The 18,795-nt window shown below is 43.1% G+C and overlaps 1 protein-coding gene across 1 annotated transcript in view; it reads right to left on the bottom strand.

The window, feature by feature from the left end:
• Positions 1-18,795, bottom strand: part of NRF1 (nuclear respiratory factor 1) — a 525,835-nt gene that overhangs the window by 436,671 nt on the left and 70,369 nt on the right. The window lies entirely within an intron of this gene.

The following is an 18,795-nucleotide window of genomic DNA, read 5'->3' as shown; positions in this document are numbered from 1 at the left end:
GGAAAAGGAAACAACTGCATTGGGGACAATCTCATAACCTTCAGTTTAAAGAACAGAGGACAAAATATTTTTCTTAATACTGATATTGGCCCTAAATTAGGATGTAAATCTGTTAATAACTGTTCCTCCTCGTGGAGACACTCCTCCGTCTCCTTGTAGACACCCCCCACTATTAATTTTGATGGGCCTCAGGGGCTACATTGCGTAATAACGCATGATCAATCAATACTCACCCGTGAGGGTCTCAAGGAGCTGAAGGGAGGGGGGGTACTGCTACTGCTCGTATAGCCAGGTCTTTAGGCGTTTCCTGAATGTGAGATGATCCTGGGTCAGTCGTAGGTGGGCTAGGAGGGAGCTCCAGGTCTTGGCTGCCAGGTAGGAGAACGATCTTCCTCCGGTAGTGGATCTGCGAACCCGTGGGACGGCGGCGAGGGCGAGGCTGGCGGAGCGGAGCTGGCGGGTCGGAGTGTAGAACGTGAGGCGATTGTTGAGGTATTCGGGGCCCATGTTGTGGAGCGCTTTGTGTGCGTGGGTGAGGAGCCTGAACGTGATCCTTTTGCTGACAGAGAGCCAGTACAGGTCTCTCAGGAGGGCAGATATGTGGCTGTGGAGGAGGAGTCGTGCAGTAGCGTTCTGTATGCGCTGGAGTATTTTCTTAAGTTTGGCTGTGGTTCCTGCGTATATGGTGTTCCCGTAGTTCAATCGGCTAGTGACTAGTGCCTGGGTGACCATCTTTCTGGTTCTGGTAGGGATCCACCGGAAGATCTTCCGGAGCATGCGCAGGGTGTTGAAGCATGAGGATGAGATGGAGTTGACTTGCTTGGTCGTCGTGAGAGGAGTCCAGGATGAATCCCAGGTTGCGTGCGTGGTCCGCGGGTGTCGGTGCGGTGTCCAGCACTGTGGGCCACCAGGAGTCGTCCCAGGCAGATGGGGATGGTCCGAGGATGAGGACCTCAGTCTTGTCTGAGTTCAGTTGCAGGCGACTGAGCTTCATCCATTCCACCACCGCTTTCATTCCTTCCTGGAGGTTGGTTTTGGCGGTGGCTGGGTCTTTGGTGAGGAAAGAGTATCAGCTGGGTGTCGTCGGCGTAGGAGATGATGTTGAGGTTGTGTTTGCGTGCGATGGCGGCGAGGGGGCTCATGTAGATATTGAAGAGGGTTGGGATGAGCGAAGAGCCTTGGGGTACACCGCAGAGGATCTTGGTGGCCGCGGAAGAGAGGGAGGGAGGCGGACTCTCTGGGTAAAGGTAAATGTATGGCATTGTTATAAATGGGTTACCTGGTGGAAACATTCTTCACAAATATTTACGTTGCAGATGTGGACAAGCAAATCCAGAATTATGGTTGAATTGTATGAATATTAATATGAAGTTTGTTTTCCTACTGGCGTTTGGCTCTGTTAACAAGTATGCAACTACCTGACTAAGTTACCTTTAGGGTTACCTCCAGAATTTTAGATCCAACACAACACCCTTGATTGTGTTTGCTCTGTCCCGCTTTTTAATAGGAGTATGGAGAATTAGACAGGGTAGCCTTGGGCTCTGAGAAATGCACTGCATAGTCTATTGTTGTTGGTACCGTGATCTGATTAACATTTTAGCTCTACCCTCTGATTTATCGACCTTCCCATATGAGGTTCCACAGGAACTCACAAATGCAAGCCAAAGACTTCCGCTACACTGAAATCCCATGACTGGTAATCGAGTTGTTACATGAGAAATGTTTATTAATGATTTTTATTATGGCTTTAAGTATTTTATTGATTTGTCCTGATGAACATAATTTATTTTGTGTGTACTTGCGGAATAATGAATATGATGATGGTAATGACCTTGGCTCTTCAATCCAAGACTGGAGCAATCTGATAAAAGATGACATTTTATTAAGGAACAACCAAATTGGGCATGAAGACTAGGCTCATGCCAAAAAATTAGAAAATGTCATTTTCACGGAATAGGGCAAAATAGGTCAGTTTTTAAGGTATTTATAATTAAAGAAACATGCTTAGAGACCTCTGAACCCTTCAATTACCAAACAGGCTGAAGCAATGAGTAAACATGGGATGACACTTATTTGTAACATGTACCCGGATAAGAAATGTATTATAATACACCAACTCAAGGTTAATTCCCTCCCCCCCGACATATCTGTTTATTTTAGACTTCGGCATATTGAAATACTTAAACCTCCTAACAGACACCTGGATTCCTGCGGACCAAATGCAATTCAGTTGACATTAACAAAACGTAGGTGGCTAGGCTCTATGTCACTAGGACAGCCATAACAGCACCAGCTATAAAGCACCACAAAAAGGATCTAGGGCAGTGGTTCTTGGACCCCAGGGGGCCCAAAAAGCCTACAGAGGGTGCTAGCCATGGTATAGAAAAGTAAATATTTGCAAATATACACACACACAAACACACCCTGCTCCAAAAGGAAAAGCGCACGCACACAAGGACTGCGGGAATACGGCTTCTTTATTGTAATGGGCCTCCCTCGACCCAGGAAAGACGGGTTTCGGCTGTAACAGCCTTTGTCAATCTGGGAAGCGCCATATTGTTCATTCAATATATAGTGATAGATACAATAAAAATACCTCATGCGGATTCAAAATTGTATAAATTGCCAAATACATAAAGGGACATTACAAAATGTGCCAAGATAGCTCTCGACATCTTCGGCGCCATTAAACGCCAACTCGTAGACAAGGCAACCGCTGAGCTCTGCTGCCAATAATACTTCAGCCGCTGCCGCTGCCGATACTGTTTCCTCCAGCCACTCGCCTTCACCATCAGCTGACGAGCATTAGCCAATGCTCGAGTCAGCACCACTTCCACTGTCGGGAGGGCTAGTACCTCCGCTATTACCTTCGAGGTTAACCACATAGACCGCTCTTCTCCCCGTTATGTATCTTAAAATAAAAGCCGCTGCACAGAACAGGTGCACTTTATCGAAACACCGCCGTTTATGGTTCCATTCTTCTCCTTCTCCTTGCGCTTAATCCTTGCGTGAAATCACGAGCGGGGGAGCAGGTAGGGAGTGCGTCCTCTCCCTACAGACTGTCAGCAGCCATCTTGCCTCTCATTCTCTGAGGGAGGAGAAGGCTGCTTGGAGCGAGTCTGATGCTCCGGCGGCTAACCTCCGCACAAAGAAACTGACGCGGACACAGGAGATGAGCGAAGACCCACGCGCTGCCGAGCAAGTAAGGAGTGCAATACGGAGTAAGGAGGCTGGTAGCAGCGTGGGGGAGAGACCAAAAAAAAAAGATAAAAGTAAGGCAGCGCTGATAAACAAAGGAAACAAGGGAAAAGTAACAGAACAGGGGAATCTGAGACAGCCATTAGTTTCAGAGGCTTTTTTTCCTGTAACCACAACTAACTCTCATGTAACGTCTGGCTCCACTATACCCCAAATAGACTCTGGTGAAGTTGTGGGCTTAGACCCTGACTGTGGATCCCTTGCGAGGGAGGTAGACAGTAACTTACAGGCAACCAGCTATCCAATACAGACCGATAATTTGGGAGCTCTAAGCAAGAAGGTGCACAGAGACAATGAGCCGCTACAAGGAGCTCCGATACAGGAGAAAGAGGAGATTTCTTCTGGGCAGGTCACACAGAGACATGAGAAAGGGGGCGAACTTGTACCCGATACTGGGATTGTTAGAAACGATAACAATGTTCCAAATAAAACAAATGTCAACCATGGTATTATAGAGAATGATAGTATCTTGCACCACGCCGAAGAGAGTACTCCGCCTCCAAACCCGGGGTCAGACAACATTTTGATTCTGACAGAGGCATTGACAGAGGCATTAAGGGAGGAGCAGAGTAATACTAACGCTTCTAATTTTCTTGTCACTACAGAGGGGGACAGTAATGATACTAATGCGTCTAAACAGCCTGATAGGGGGAGAGTTGTTGATGGAAACGGAAATGATAATATGAGTAAAATGATTAATATCGATCCTAAGGTTGTGATATCTCTAACTGGTTCCCCTACTGACGAATGCTTTTTCTCTGTTAATGAGGGTGAGGAGGAAGGAGAAGAGGTGGGGGCGGTTGGAGGGGATGAGTCAGAGGATTCCTCTATTGCCGACCTGGGAAGTGACCAGTCATTATCAGGGCTTGTAACAGAGACCATATCTACATCTGGTTCTGGTTCTGGAGAGCCTTCTGATCAAGACTTAGCTGCAAAACGTAAATCCAAAGTCTTGACAAAAAAAAGGAGAAGAACAAAAGGATCTATAAGCCCAGCAGCTATTAATGTTGCAAAGAGACTCGACTGGGACTACGCAGCTACATCTCAGATGTATAAAGAGGGTGTTGGGAGCCTAGATGAGACTATGGGATCTTTACGGTTGAATGAGGAGAGAGCCAGGCAAGGCCAACCCGAAACTCAGATCCAAAATCAGGAGCAACCCCAACGTCAAAATTCACCTCTGGGGTTTGAAATGATGTTTTCAATGCTTAAACAAATTCAGACTGAGGCAAGGGTAGAGAGCCAGAGAGCCAGACAGGAAAGTAAAAAAATACAAAATGCCCTTCGAAAAGTAAATAAAGCGTGCACAGAGTTGGCAGGGAGAGTTACAGAGGTTGAAGAAAGAACGGGGGCCCTGGAAGATGAGATGAAGGGTTGGAAGGAATTTAGGCAAGACCAAGAGAAAATTAACAGCGATGTATTATGGAAGCTCGAAGATTTTGAGAATAGGCAGCGGAGAAATAATGTCAGACTCTTAGGTATTCCGGAAGGAAGGGAGGGACAGGACGCTAGAGCTTACATAATTGAATTCCTCAAGGGTGCACTTCCAGACATAAAAGGCTGGGACTGGGAATCAGAGATTCAGCGTGCTCACAGATTCCCTTTTACACAGAGAAAGGGGGATGGTTCAAAAAAGCCTAGAGCAATCCTAATTTATGTGGGCAACTATGAGAGAAGAGATAATGGCCAAAGCAAGACCACAGGCAAAATGCAGATACCAGGAGGTAGAGTTCTTTGCTAGACCAGACTTCTGTCACATAACGGTAGAGCGCAGGTGGAGACTGCGGGAGCTAATAGCTCCATTTCAGAGAATTGGGTGTGAGGCATACCTAATGTTCCCTAGTAGACTGAAGGTGGTAAAAGATGGCCAGTTTAAAATCTTTTATTCTGAGGTCAGAGCGGCTGAATTTTTGGCATGGCTCAAGGAAAGGACTTCGCAGAATAATACACACTCTCAGGCACAGGCCGATAGGGATCTAGTGGTAGATTTACCAGCTAAAGGCAGCAGGATATAAAGTTTGGATCTCCGAAACTCAATAGAAGAACAAGAACAGAGAATTGCAGTGTATTGCTATGTAACTTTGTAGATTGGTAACAATGAGTGAGCATCTTCTTTGTAGATGGTCAGGAACACAATAGGAGCGGGGGGGGGGGCGTGGGACCCAAGCAGACACAGCTGTCACATATAGGTCCGTTGGACCTATTTGCCTGTAGGGGGGGTGGGATAGTCGGGGTGGGGGGAAAGGGTGGGGGACACGGGGGGGGCAAGGAGCACAAAGCAAATGGGAAATATATAATTCAGGAAACATTATGGAATAAGAGGAATAATGAAACAGAAGGAAGGTTTGTGTTGGTTGTGTTATATAAAGCCGTGGTCATAATGTGTAATGTGTTTCTTTTTGAAATGAGTAAAATTGTGATTTTATTTGTTAAAAACCCAGGATGAGTACGCGAATAATGACATGGAACGTGTGTGGTCTTAATGATAAGACAAAAAGGCAGAAGGTAGCTGTCTTGATCAAAAGTTTAAGATTAGACTTTTTAATACTCCAAGAGACCCACATACAATTGTCCGAAATTAGGCTGCTAGACCAGCTAGGCCTTACTGTCTTAGCACACTCTAGGCAGGGAAGTAGGAATAGGGGGGTTGCGGTTATGGCAAGGCAAAGAGATATCACCACTAGGAAAAAATGGGAGGATGTATGGGGTAGATGGGCCTTGATAGAATGTTTGATTGGAGAAACATGGGTCACCCTTGGGTCTATTTATGGGTCTACAGGAGATGATCCGGATATTTTTGAAGAAATCGACATTGAGTTGGCAACCTGGGCTCCATTTATATTGATAGGAGGAGATTTTAATATCAATGGAGCAGGGGGATTGGGGTTGGGGCTGGGGCCCCCAGTTAAATATAAGGGAAGGAAGAAAAGAGTTTTTAAAGCAATCTGTAATTTAGCCAGAAACAATGGCTTGCTTGATGTTTGGGATACCCTTAACCCTGGTCAAGATGGCTTTACATATTATTCAGCACCCCACAGGATAAGTGTCAGATTAGATTATTTTTTAGTTAATAGTCAAGGCATTGATGGGATAGACATTGAAAGAATACCAAGGTTGTTATCGGACCATAATCCTCTTATAGTCACCTTAAAAGGTATGATAGCGGTAAGGAAGGCCTCGGAGTGGTCTTTTGAAAAGGCTTTTTTAGTGGAGGACACATACATCCAACATATGAGGAGATGGATATCTGAATTTTTGAACATAAATAGGCATACAGCACCCGTAGGGATAGTGTGGGATTGTTTTAAGGCTGGAGTGAGGGGCGAGACCATCAGCTTTGGGGCTAGGAAAAGGAAACAGGAGAAAGAAAGAAGTGAGGGGGTAAGGAGGGAACTATTGCTGGCAGAGGAGGAATTGAATAGTAGGACAGATCAAACTGGTAATGGAGCTCCAACGGACTCTGCATATTTTAAACTTGTGAAACTGCGAATGGAAGAGGAAGAACAGATAGCAGAAAGGGCAGCCAAACAATACACAGTGAATAGAGAGAATTGTTATGAGATGAATGAAAGAGTGGGCAGAATGTTAGCAGCTAGAACTAGACAGAAGGTATCCTTTGGGGAGATAAAAGCAATAAAAGACAGTTCAGGGGTGATTGTAACTAATGTACAACAAATAAGGGAAGTCTTCAGGAACTTTTACACGGATTTATACTCTGAAAGCGATATAAAAGATCCTGAAGACATAATGGAGTATTTGAACTACTATGAGGGGAGGCAGTTGGATGAAACAGAGAAGAAGAGGATTGACAACTCGTTAGACTTAGAGGAGGTAAAAACAGCTATGAAGAGTTTATCATCAGAAAAGGCGGCTGGTCCAGACAAAATCCCGTTAGAGTTTTATAAGGTGTTTTGGGAGGAGCTAGGTGGAGATATGCTTTATACTATGAAACAGGCACAGAAGGGACGTTCAATACCAAACACTTGGTCTGAGGCCGAAATTGTGGTTATTCTTAAGAAAGGGAAAACACCAACTAATCCGGGGTCATACAGACCGATCACTCTCATGAGCACGGACACAAAGATTTACTCAAAGGCACTGGCAACAAGATTCGCCAGTGTAATAACACCTCTAGTTACTAATACCCAACACGGTTTTATACCGGGACGGGGGACTACGCACCACGTAAGGAAGTTAATTACCCTTATGGATAAAACAGAGGCTGATGGGGACCCATTCGCAGTATTATTACTTGATGCTGAAAAAGCTTTCGACCGTGTTTCATGGGTATATGTGTGGAGTGTTTTGGAAAAACTGGGATTTGGTAATGGCTTTTTAACAGCGTTAAAGACATTGTATAGAGATCCTGTGGCGGCAATTAGAATTAATGCGGGTTTAACGGATAAAGTAAAAATTAACAGGGGCACAAGGCAGGGTTGCCCATGTTCCCCGCTATTGTTTGCAATATATTTAGATCCACTAATCAGGAGATTGGAGTCAAATAGGAATATCCCCCCAATTGTCACACTTAGGGGGGAGTGTAAGATCTTGGCCTATGCCGATGACGTGGCGGTCATAACATCATCACCCACAGAGGCTATAAGATACGTGGAACAGGAGGCAAAGGAATTTGGGAAGGTTTCCGGGTATTCTTTGAACACCGGAAAAACACAAATTATAAAAAATAGTAAGGCTTTATGCCAGGATCCACGGGAACTTATTTGGGAATAACTATAACTTCAGAATTAGATAAGATAGTAGAACTAAATATTGATCCTATTGTACGGAAAGTTGGGGGAGAACTAGATAGACTGAATAATCTGCATCTTACCTTGGTTGGAAGAGTGAACATTATAAAAATGTTAATCATGCCGAAATTTTTGTATCTCTTCCGAACAATTCCCTTATGGTTTGATAACGCGTGGTTTAAAAGGATCGAAAATATGACTAACAAATTTATTTGGTCCAAAGGTAAAACTAGGAGAGCGGCGAGATTCCTGGCACTCCCACGGGAAAGAGGAGGATGGGCATTACCAGACTTTAAGTTGTATTACTGGGCCGCTGCCTTGCAGTATATGGTAGGATTAATAGGTGGAGCTGAAGTAGAAGGAGAAGATCACTTAGGGTCATTAGCGATATATGGCATATTGATGGGTGAAGAAACTAAAAATATTTTTTTGAAAAATTTTGACACGGCATATTTTAAAAGAACACGCTTTAAGACTATTCTGGGTGCACATAATATATGGAAGGCTTTTATGAAAAAGTTTGGTTTGGGGAAGTTTAATAGGTATACGAGGTTATACGAGAATATGTTATTTCCGGGAGATATATTCTCTGATTCAGTTTATACAGAATGGTATCGGAAAGGGATAATAAAACTAGGGGATGTAATGGGGACACAAGGGGTGAAACAATTTGCAATAATACAGAAAAAATGTAATTTGTCGACAAATCACTTCTTCAAATATTTACAAGTAAGAAGCTTTCTACAAAACAAAAGAGGGGGAACAAGAGGATTTGAAAAAAATAACATATTAGAGATAATAGAGACTGGAGTAGATTGCACAATTAAAAGATTCTACGCCGAGCTAAATGTACAAAGACCAGATGACATGGCTAAATGGGGGGAAATCTGGTCAACGAAGCTGGGCATGTCATGTGCTTATCTAGGTTCCTGATCGATACTGTGACCTTATGCCCCTATTCGGCTATAAATCCATTTATTCCCTATATTGGCATAACCGTTCAAGTACGATTTTCTGAAAAGTCATCTCTGGCCTCACACGAGCAAAGCCACAGAGCCACATTCCAGCATGACTCTCTGCTACTTCCTTTGCGACCAATTAGTGCAATGACAGAGCAGCAGTCACTATCTGATATTCCTAGATAACACTCCGAGTTCTTCAACAAGATAAAAACTTAGCAAACCTGGAAATCCCCGCTTGCTATGTTTTGATTAGTAATAGAACTCTAATGAGCAACTGATAGCTGCCACTTCCTAGTGACATCTTTAATTGACGTCTTATGTCCAGCAAACTTGCGTCAAACCCGGCACCTGTCAGGTATAAATATTACCAACGTTGCCTTAAGCAATGTGAGAGCGAAGCTAGCTGCTGTTGAGCGAGAGCTACTGTTGCTGATGCCAGCTGCCTGCATGACCAGTGTTGGTAAAAACTAGCACTCTGTCGCTGCAGCCTGCTATCCTGTGGTGGTGAAGCTACTGATTACCATTATCGCCGCTACAGCGCGAACTGTGGTTCAGTACGCTTGAGGAGCCGTGCAGCCGTCCTCTGCGAAGACATCCAGCCCAGCTGCCCGCGGACGCTGTCACCCCTCCTCCCTCCCGACGCGCTGAGAGAAGCCGCTGCCTTTCTCGTGCAGAGAAATCCAGTCCCGGCGCTTCCGGTTTACCCTCGCAGGTGACTGGGATATCGAGAGAGACCCCTGAAGGAGATACCAATCCTCCATCATTCTATTCAGAGGTATGGTGTTGACTAAACCCTTAGAAGAGAATTCTTGAAACAAACCTTGGCAAAACCAACTTAACTTAAGCTACTTACTTACTCCCCCTTCTCACGTGTTAGGCTTAGGTCAGGCACACCGGGGTAGGCTTAGTTAGAAGCACCAGTTGAGTATGTTAGCCTAAGGTATATATGACTGTATATATGTTTTATTACTTTTAAACCATTGTATGGCTAAGAAACCATATCAATGCTTTTACAGTTCTATTTCGCAATTCTTATCTTACTGTACGTACTTTTTATAATAACAGTTATTGCAATTGTGGCAATACATTTCTCTTGTACGAGAAGAAAGACTGTTCAATAAATGTTAACCCTTTATTGATAAACGCCCGTCTCTCTATTCTCTACATATTGTGAAAGTAAACTGCACTAGACTGACTGAGTGAAATCTATGTCTATTGTTTCACACGACCCTAGAGATCGACTCTTGATCTGAGGAGCAAAGTTGTCATGTTGCACGGTTGTTGGAAAACTGAATCCCTTCTTGTCTGTGCCAGGGAAGCTGATCACTTCCTATGCAGAGAAGAAAGTTTCCAGTGACCTCTGAGCTAGTTGGTAACACAACCCAATTAAGTTTAGCATAGTCAGTGGAGGCCTGGAATAGCCAGTTCCACGTCGATACTACTGTTTATGTTATTCCAATGCGCAGGGCCTAGTGGGAAACTAGGAACTACACTACATGGCGCCCAACGTTTGGTAAGGCGATAAACTAACGTAAGACTTGTAGAGTAACTCAGTCGTGCATATTTCACACCCCTTTCACCCGTAAATACTCCAATAGACGTCTGGAGTGGGTGAAAGGTTAAAATCCGCCCGACCTTAGTAGGAAGAGATTCCTATGTAAAGCTCCGGTTTATTCAACGTTGAAGGATACAGTGTTCCAAAATATTGTGCATCTAATCTTTGTCTCCTTGGAGACCTACTCTGCAAAGCCTGCATTTTTAAAATGACAGACAGTGAAGAAGAAAGGGAAGCAGTTAGGCTGGCTTCCATACTAATAGAGGAAGACACGAGTCTCCTACAGGCTGACCCGGATGCTATTATCATCCCGGTCCAGTTAAGAAGATCTATAACTTTAAAACTTATAGAAAATGGACTGACACCTCAAGGTGGTACAGTAATTTTCGTGATAGAGGCTCACGAGTATCGGCAGACAGAGGTATTCTATTCATGGATAAACTTTCCAGCGGTAAACGCTATAACACAAGAGTTTCACTATTACAAAATAGAGGAACCTCCGGGAGAGTACGCTCCTTTCGAGGAGATTGAAATCCCACTTAAATTTCAAGAGCACCTGCTCTGGTTTAATGGCGCCCTAAAACACAATGATCACATTACCAGGCTCGGTCCACTAGGTAGACCAGGAGCCACGTGGCCGGTTCTAGCCAGCTACACACCACATCCTGACATTGCAAAAATGTCTAAGGAAGAGCTGTTAGCACAGCTAAACACATTAATAAAAATACATAGGCAATTAGTCCAATATGTAATACGGACTGCAACAGTCCAGCCAGCTGTTAATTCACACCAGCTGACCCCTCATCAGGGGAACACAAATAAAATTACACCACAGAACATACAGTCATGTCTTGGTAAAACACCCGTAAAACGGGAACAAATTCCTTTCTGGTTAGCCCAGAAAATCACTCAAATAGAGGCAGTATTTCCTGATACTACCCCTATTGAGAAACACAGAATCTTGACCATCTGCCTTCCTATGGGAATCGCACCACACGTGGAGGACTGCGACACTTGGGGTACAGTCTTTGCTTCCATTTACACAAAAACACACGGTGTTCCGTCTATGGCGGTAATACCAGACGTGCTAAAACAGATTCAAAATGAATTCGGTCCAGAGCCAGCTTTAAATCTAGGTATGAAATTACTGAAAGACTTCAAGCAGGTCACGGCTATATTATTAGCCAATGTAAAGGGAGAAGCAGCATCTGTGGCGATTCGCCAGAAGTTGAGGGAAACAGATATAAAAGATCCTGTTGAGCTTGCAAAAATCATAGAAAAATGCTATGAAGAATTAGGTAGAGACAGTTTGGGTGGAAAACCAGTTAAGCCCCAACTGCTCGAAAATCCAGAAAAATTATTTATTAAAAATAATTTAAATACTCCTAAAAAGAGCTGGGATGGAAATAAACAATCCACTCCCAAGGAAAAAGTTTTCCAGTCCAGAGGAAGGTCTCCTCGACGGAGGGAAAGAACTCCGACTCGAGAACGCCAGTCTCCCCAACGGGAGCCCTCTGAGAAAAGATATAACCTTAGAAATAGGGAAAATATAAAAAAACCTGATAGATATCAAAGTATTGATACACGTCCCTCTCGATCTCTTCCACAGAATTCGGAAAGAAGAGGACGGTCAGACCCAGGAGAGCACACCAAGTCCAAAGACAAGGAACCTGCTCAAAATAAGAAATCTCAATTTCAGAAAAAAAAAGGTAGCTAGTATTAGAGTAATCAACCATGCCGAGAATACTGAGGACACAGTTGAAAAACGGGGAGTGGGCATTGACAATGTTGGACAGTGCAGCAGAGATCAGTATAGCGCGCAAGAACTTGATGAGTCATCTGGAGACAGTGGACACGAATGAATACATTCAGGTTGAAACTGCCGACGCCAGACTTAGCGAGCCCCATAAAATATACGAAATAACATTGCGTATGGAGGGTGATAAGACTAGGAAAATTAAGGGTCTATTTTGGGATAAGCTCTCAAAAGGCTATGATATTCTGTTAGCTGAAAAAGATTGGCCCCCGGAGTTTGTCAGGGAGTGCCCTCGTGGCGAAGAGGTAATTATGCCTGCCTTCTCGAATCACATACCGATTCATAAAAAATACACATATGCAAGGAAATGGGCAGTAGCCCAGGCACCTGCATTGTATAAAAATCATGTAGGATGGGATGAGGATTCTCCGCCTCACAAAATCCAGCTAAAAAGTGAACCAACTGCCCAACGGCAGTATCCCATAAAGCAAGAAGCTAAAAAACAAGTCAGGGAGATCTTAGATCAACTTGAGTACCAGGGGGTGATTGAAACATGCACCTCTCAAATGAACAATCCTTTGTTTCCTGTCTCCAAGCCAGACAATTCATATCGTCTAGTTTTGGACTACAGACACCTTAATACATGTTGCAAAACTTTTGCAGTACAAAACTCGCATAGTGCAGCCCTAATGAATAACATAGTTAGGAAAAAATATAAAACGACATTAGACATTTCTAATGGTTTCTTTTGTCAAAACATTGCACCAGAAAGCAGATACTTGACCGCTTTCTCCGCATTTGGGTCGCAGAAAAAATTCTGTCGACTCCCACAGGGGTTCAAGAACAGCCCAGGACTATTCTCAGCTAGGGTAACAGAGTTACTACAGATCTATGATGATGAAGCATTATCTTACGTAGATGATATTTATCTCACAGATGACGACTTGGATACTCACTTGAAAAGAGTGAACACCATTGTACTTGGGTTCGCAGCAGAGGGTTACAAATTCAACTTTAAAAAGTCCCGAATTGCCCATCTGACAGTACTATTTTTAGGGTACGAATTATCAAGTGAAGGGAAAAAGCCTAGCGGACAACTTCTTAGAGAAGTGCGCTGTACTCCAAGCTCCAAAAACGCTGAAGAATTTACAATCTATACTAGGTTTTCTGAATTTCGGAAGAACTTACATCCTAAATTACGCAGAGAGGGTTAAACCTCTCTACGAACTAATTAAACCTGATTTAAAACAAATCAATTGGACTCAAAAACACACAGAAATTTTGAGATCACTGCAAACAGACATGTTAGCAAAAACAAAGTTAGATACACGTGACAACACACGTGATCTTGTAATCCGAGTCATCCCAGGAAGATGCGGATTCACGTACCTAACCTCTAATGAGGGAGAAAAGGTACCTATTTCAATTAAATCTCACTTGTACACACAAGCAGAAAAAACATTTAGTCACACAGAAAAAACTGTGAATGCAGTGCAAATCGCACTAGCAAATGAACGAGAACTAGCACACGGCAAACGGATTAATATCCTTACAGCGGAATCCGCCTTCGAAGCGCTATTCAGCCCAGTAAACCTGCCTACAGTGTCACTGAATCCAAAATGGATACAGTGCATAGATTCTCTAGAAGCGGAAGATGTGAAATACTATTTCGCCCCGCAATACAAAGAACTGAATGATTTAGAATATGAAGAAGAATATCCTCTGCCAATCGAAATTCTGCCTCTCCCACAATACGCCTGTATAATCTATACAGATAGCTTTGTACAGCATTTCAACGTAGAGAGCAAATCCTACGATGCAGCATGTGCGATCATTAAATGTCGTTGGCTGTGCGGTAAAATCAAACCGAAAATAACAAAAACTGAATCAGTCAAGTACTGTTCAGCTCAAAGAACTGAAATCAGATCTTTAAAGATGGCGCTCGAAAATGCAGAACGCGAATTCCCCACACTTATAGTGTGCGATTCTCATTTTTGCGTCAATTCTTACAATAACAAACTGCAGAGTTGGATCGAAAACGACTACAAAGATGACACAGGTGCCACAATAAAGCATAAAAAGCTCTGGAACGAGGTAGCTCTTTTACACAAAGAACTACAAAAGACTCACGTGATTCACGCACAGAGTCTTCAACGTGATGGCGTTCACGTTGCAGGGAATTCATTGGCTAATACAGCCAAAGCGGAAGCAACTAACTCGGCTTCCGTAGCCACAAAAAAGCGTACAGATAAGTATATAGACGGGGAAACCATGCTGGCAGTAAGAACGACCGTAAAAGGCGACTGTGCAGCACTACCCGTAAACTATCCACTCAATTATGCATACATAATCGATGCAAACTCCGTTCCTTTTGCTCGAATCCCTGGAGTGGGGGATAGAGTAATTCCAAACAGGAGCAGGAGGGGCTTCCTCCTACTGGAAGCACACATGGGGTTGGGTCTGAAACACCAAACAATCAAAGCCTCTCTGAAAGAATTACAATCAGAGTACTGGTGGCCAGGAATGAGTATAGATATTCAATGTTTTGCTCAAAATTGTGAAGACTGCAACAGAGATCGCAGTAATGAACAGGCCAGTGTAGTTTCAGGATCCCTTCTAGACAGCATAAGGCGGTCTATCTGCGCAATCAAAGAAGAGAAGCGCGTCCCAGTGTACAACGTTTAAGACGAAATACACTTAAATAATGAGGCCACCAGCGCTCGGCTGACGCTAGAACGGTTATAAAAGATTTGCGAGTCCATATCGGCATATACGCAATTACCACGTTCCATTCTGACCAGGGTCCTGCTTTCAGCTCTCAAGCTTATAAGGAGGCCATGGCTAGCATGGGAATTGGGTTGTGGTATTCTTGTCAGTCATACCCCGGGAGGGAATAGTGTGATAGAAAGAAAAAACCGGGACATAAAGCAATCTATAACTGCGAAGGTATTAGGTTCAGGCGCTGGGTGGGTCAAACATTTAATAAGTGTCCAGACTAGTCTTAACAACATGCCAAGAAATTCTCTAAAAGGTTTCAGCCCATACGAACTATTGTTCGGAATTAGAATGAACGTTCAGGACCTCGATAGTCAGATGTCAGTGGTACAAAAAGAAACAAAGCAGTTTGAAGTAAAAGACCGTTTGGCTGTTTTACAGGAACTGAATGAAACAAGAAAATCATTAAGCAACATAAAGTTAAAGCAACAGCCAAGTACCACTGACGAGGCACCACCCGCAACAGCCCCAGCAAGGCCTGTCTGGATTCCAAAGATTGGGGATCTAGTCAGAGAAAAGATCGCGGTGAAGAAGGAATTTGGGCCTTCTTACAGAAAAGCAGTACCTGTCTTGGCAGTCACCGGAACAAGATCAGTTGTGCTACCGCCCCTTGCTGGTAAAAAGGAGAACAGAATCGTATCCATCGATCTGGTAAAACCACAAGCATGTGGCCTATAATCAACAGTAGGCCCAGTGGACTCCCAAGAAACAACAGAATACCCAAACTTGCAACAATCCAAGAGGTTCAAACTGAAAGACTCATCACATTCGATCAGCCTGCAGTGCACAATGAAGGACTATGCAATAATGCCATGGAACTCGTGCCTCTTGAAACACAGATTGAAACAGTTCGTCAAGAAACAACACCAGTCTACAATGATGTGGCATCAGAATGTGCTACCGAGAGACAGATTGAAAGAACAATCCCATCAATTGACAGAACTGCCTCTGGTTATTTCATCAACTTCGACAACTTCTCTGAAGATTTTAACGACCCCGAAGTGATGCCAGAAACAAAAAAGTCTTTTAAAGAAAAAGCAACGGAACTCTTTCATCAACTGAAGGAAATCTACCTTATTTCCCCTTGGCTAGAGTTCTGGTTTGGTCTAGGTGTATTTTTCCTCCTGCTTTGGCTCATCATGGTACTGTGTTTGGGAAAATTCACTGAAGGAAAATATATTACAATGGACACAGCAAGTCAGAACATCAACCTAGTCCTGAAACCACACAGATCATCCCACGTGAAGAAAAGAGAACTGTCAACAGTAAATGTCACAGCAATTCCAATACCTGGTGGGGTAGTATGGGAGAAAACAGACTATGAGATCTATGGTCCGGTCGAAATCCTGAAGTATCCTCATCAACTAAAGGTTTCCTTGAGTGACTTTGTTACACCTAGTACATTCTCTGATGATTGGGACTTTAACAGTATCAATGACATGATGTCTGATTTAGTAATGTCAGCTAGATTCACAGATCATGATTATTTACAAGGTTCATCTAGTTATGAGCAGTTATTCTGTTACACCCACTATGGGGATCATTACTTGCATAAATCTGCACAGCCTAGAAATGTTTTTATGTATAATCAATGGGAACATTGTTCTACACCACCTAAAAGCAGTTCTAAAGCATTTTTTGAGAAATTCAAATACTTCTCAGGGTTTAACACAAGTGATGCAGAAACGTTTTATTATAAACTGTTAGATAAAACAGGAATGAAAACAATGCTGACAAATTCTAAATTGATATATTCAGAAGCATTTTATGATAAAATGATGACATTTGGTTTTGATTATTGGAAAAATAATATTGAAACGAAAACAATTTGGGGTACAAAAGATTGGCAGGTGCAAGGCATAGAAGCACTATTTAGAACCTGCATGATACCAGAACAAATGTTATTTTTAAATGACACTGTACACCAAACATCCTGTCTTGGCCTAGCTAAGAACAAAGAAATGAAAACACCGTCTATTCCAAAGCCAATAGCTGAGAATGCAACTGCAGATAATGAGTTAGACGTGTCACACATTTTACATTTCAACAGAACACATCCTGATTGGAAAAAGTGGTTAATCTGGCCTACAGACACAAATAGCTGTCAAGATAGGTTCCTGAATAAAACACAGGGTTTAAAAATGACCAGATTAGACTCTAGATATTCCCAGAGACAACATCCAGGAATAATAACAACATACAGTGTAGGTAAACTCTGCCTAGAATGGCTAGCTACATCCACACTGGCTGAAATTAAGCAACACTTGTCTTTATTAAAAGATGGTGCTGATTTGCGCGATTTCATTCTTGGACCACGCAAACAGCGTCAAAAGCGTTTCATAGCGACCAGCATCTATGCTGCTTACAACGAGGCTTGGAAAGTAAAGCAAATTGAAACTGCTGAAAAGATACGAGAAATTGATCGTATTAATTTGGAGAAAACACTTTCTGTAGTAGACAATGGGTTAATGACTCTGTCTTCCAGAATATATTCTTTGGACAATATTGTATCATCTGCCTTTGATGTGATAGACAGAGATTTGCTAATGTTACAACATGGCCAGTCTCAATTACGCTCTATTATAGAACTAGGCTGGACGCTGCAAAACCTTCGTTCAGGCTATGTGCCTTGGCGTTTAATCAACACAACGTCATTGTTTTCCATTTTTAACCTTACTGATAAACAGATCAGTTTGGCACAGAAAGGAGCAGACTATACAATCTTGAGCATCGAGAAACTCGAGCGATTACCATTGACAATGTCAGAGAGTCCTGTCATTGAATGGATAATACACGGGATTATCACAATTCCGATAACAACTTTCCGATTTCATAAGTGCCTTGAATACATACCTGCTGGCCAATATGAACAATTGGGTAAAGGATACTTAAAATCCGAATGGAAATTACCATACACTCATTCTTGCTACAGTGACAGCGACAAAAATGTATTTCTTAGTGGTGACAACTGTAAACACTCACTAAGCGGTATACTTTTGTGTCAGGGTATTAATTTACACGGAGCATGTGATGGAAATTCAAACAACCTTTCATGCCACCAGCTAGTCACACCTGCAACTCAGATAGAGCCCTTCTTTATGCAACTCGCAAACGGGAGTTACATTCTAAGAACGGATCACAGGTGCTGTGGCCTCGCGCCCGGACTAAGTTATCTAGTAGAAGTTACGTCCATGGTCAAATGCTGTATGCAAGCATTGTTCCCGAGCGGGCCTCCAGACATAGTGACTCCCATCTGGCCTCGTCTGAATCTCTATTCTATACGAATTGATACATTAAGCAAAATGAAATCTGTGCTTTTACAGACAACAGTGCCTATAACGTCATCTAAAGAGACGTATGATCTTCTAGTCGCAAGGACGGCTACTGAGGTCCATGACCTTTTATCAACAAATTGCCCCGTGCATTTCGTACAAATGCTCGAGCAACTCCTTAACATGTCTAGTGCCACGAGCATCCCAGGCATATTTAAGACAGTCTTTACGGGACTGCTAACACCCTTCCAGGCAATTTTGGGAATATTTCCTAATTTTGTGCACTCCATTTTTGGTGGTATTCCACTATTTTTTGGACTCATCGCAGGGATTCTATTTTTGACCCTCCTGCTTCGATATGGCAAGCCTCGGCTCAGACATAGCTCCCATGGGAATGGAAGAGACAATCCTAGCAATGCGCTACAGGGACAGGATAACTAACGTCCTCGGATTGGCCAGGCTGAGAGAT

The sequence above is a fragment of the Lissotriton vulgaris genome, chromosome 1_1 (assembly GCF_964263255.1).
Source record: "Lissotriton vulgaris chromosome 1_1, aLisVul1.2, whole genome shotgun sequence".
Classification (NCBI taxonomy): domain Eukaryota; kingdom Metazoa; phylum Chordata; class Amphibia; order Caudata; family Salamandridae; genus Lissotriton; species Lissotriton vulgaris.
This window is presented reverse-complemented; position numbering and strand designations above follow the sequence as displayed.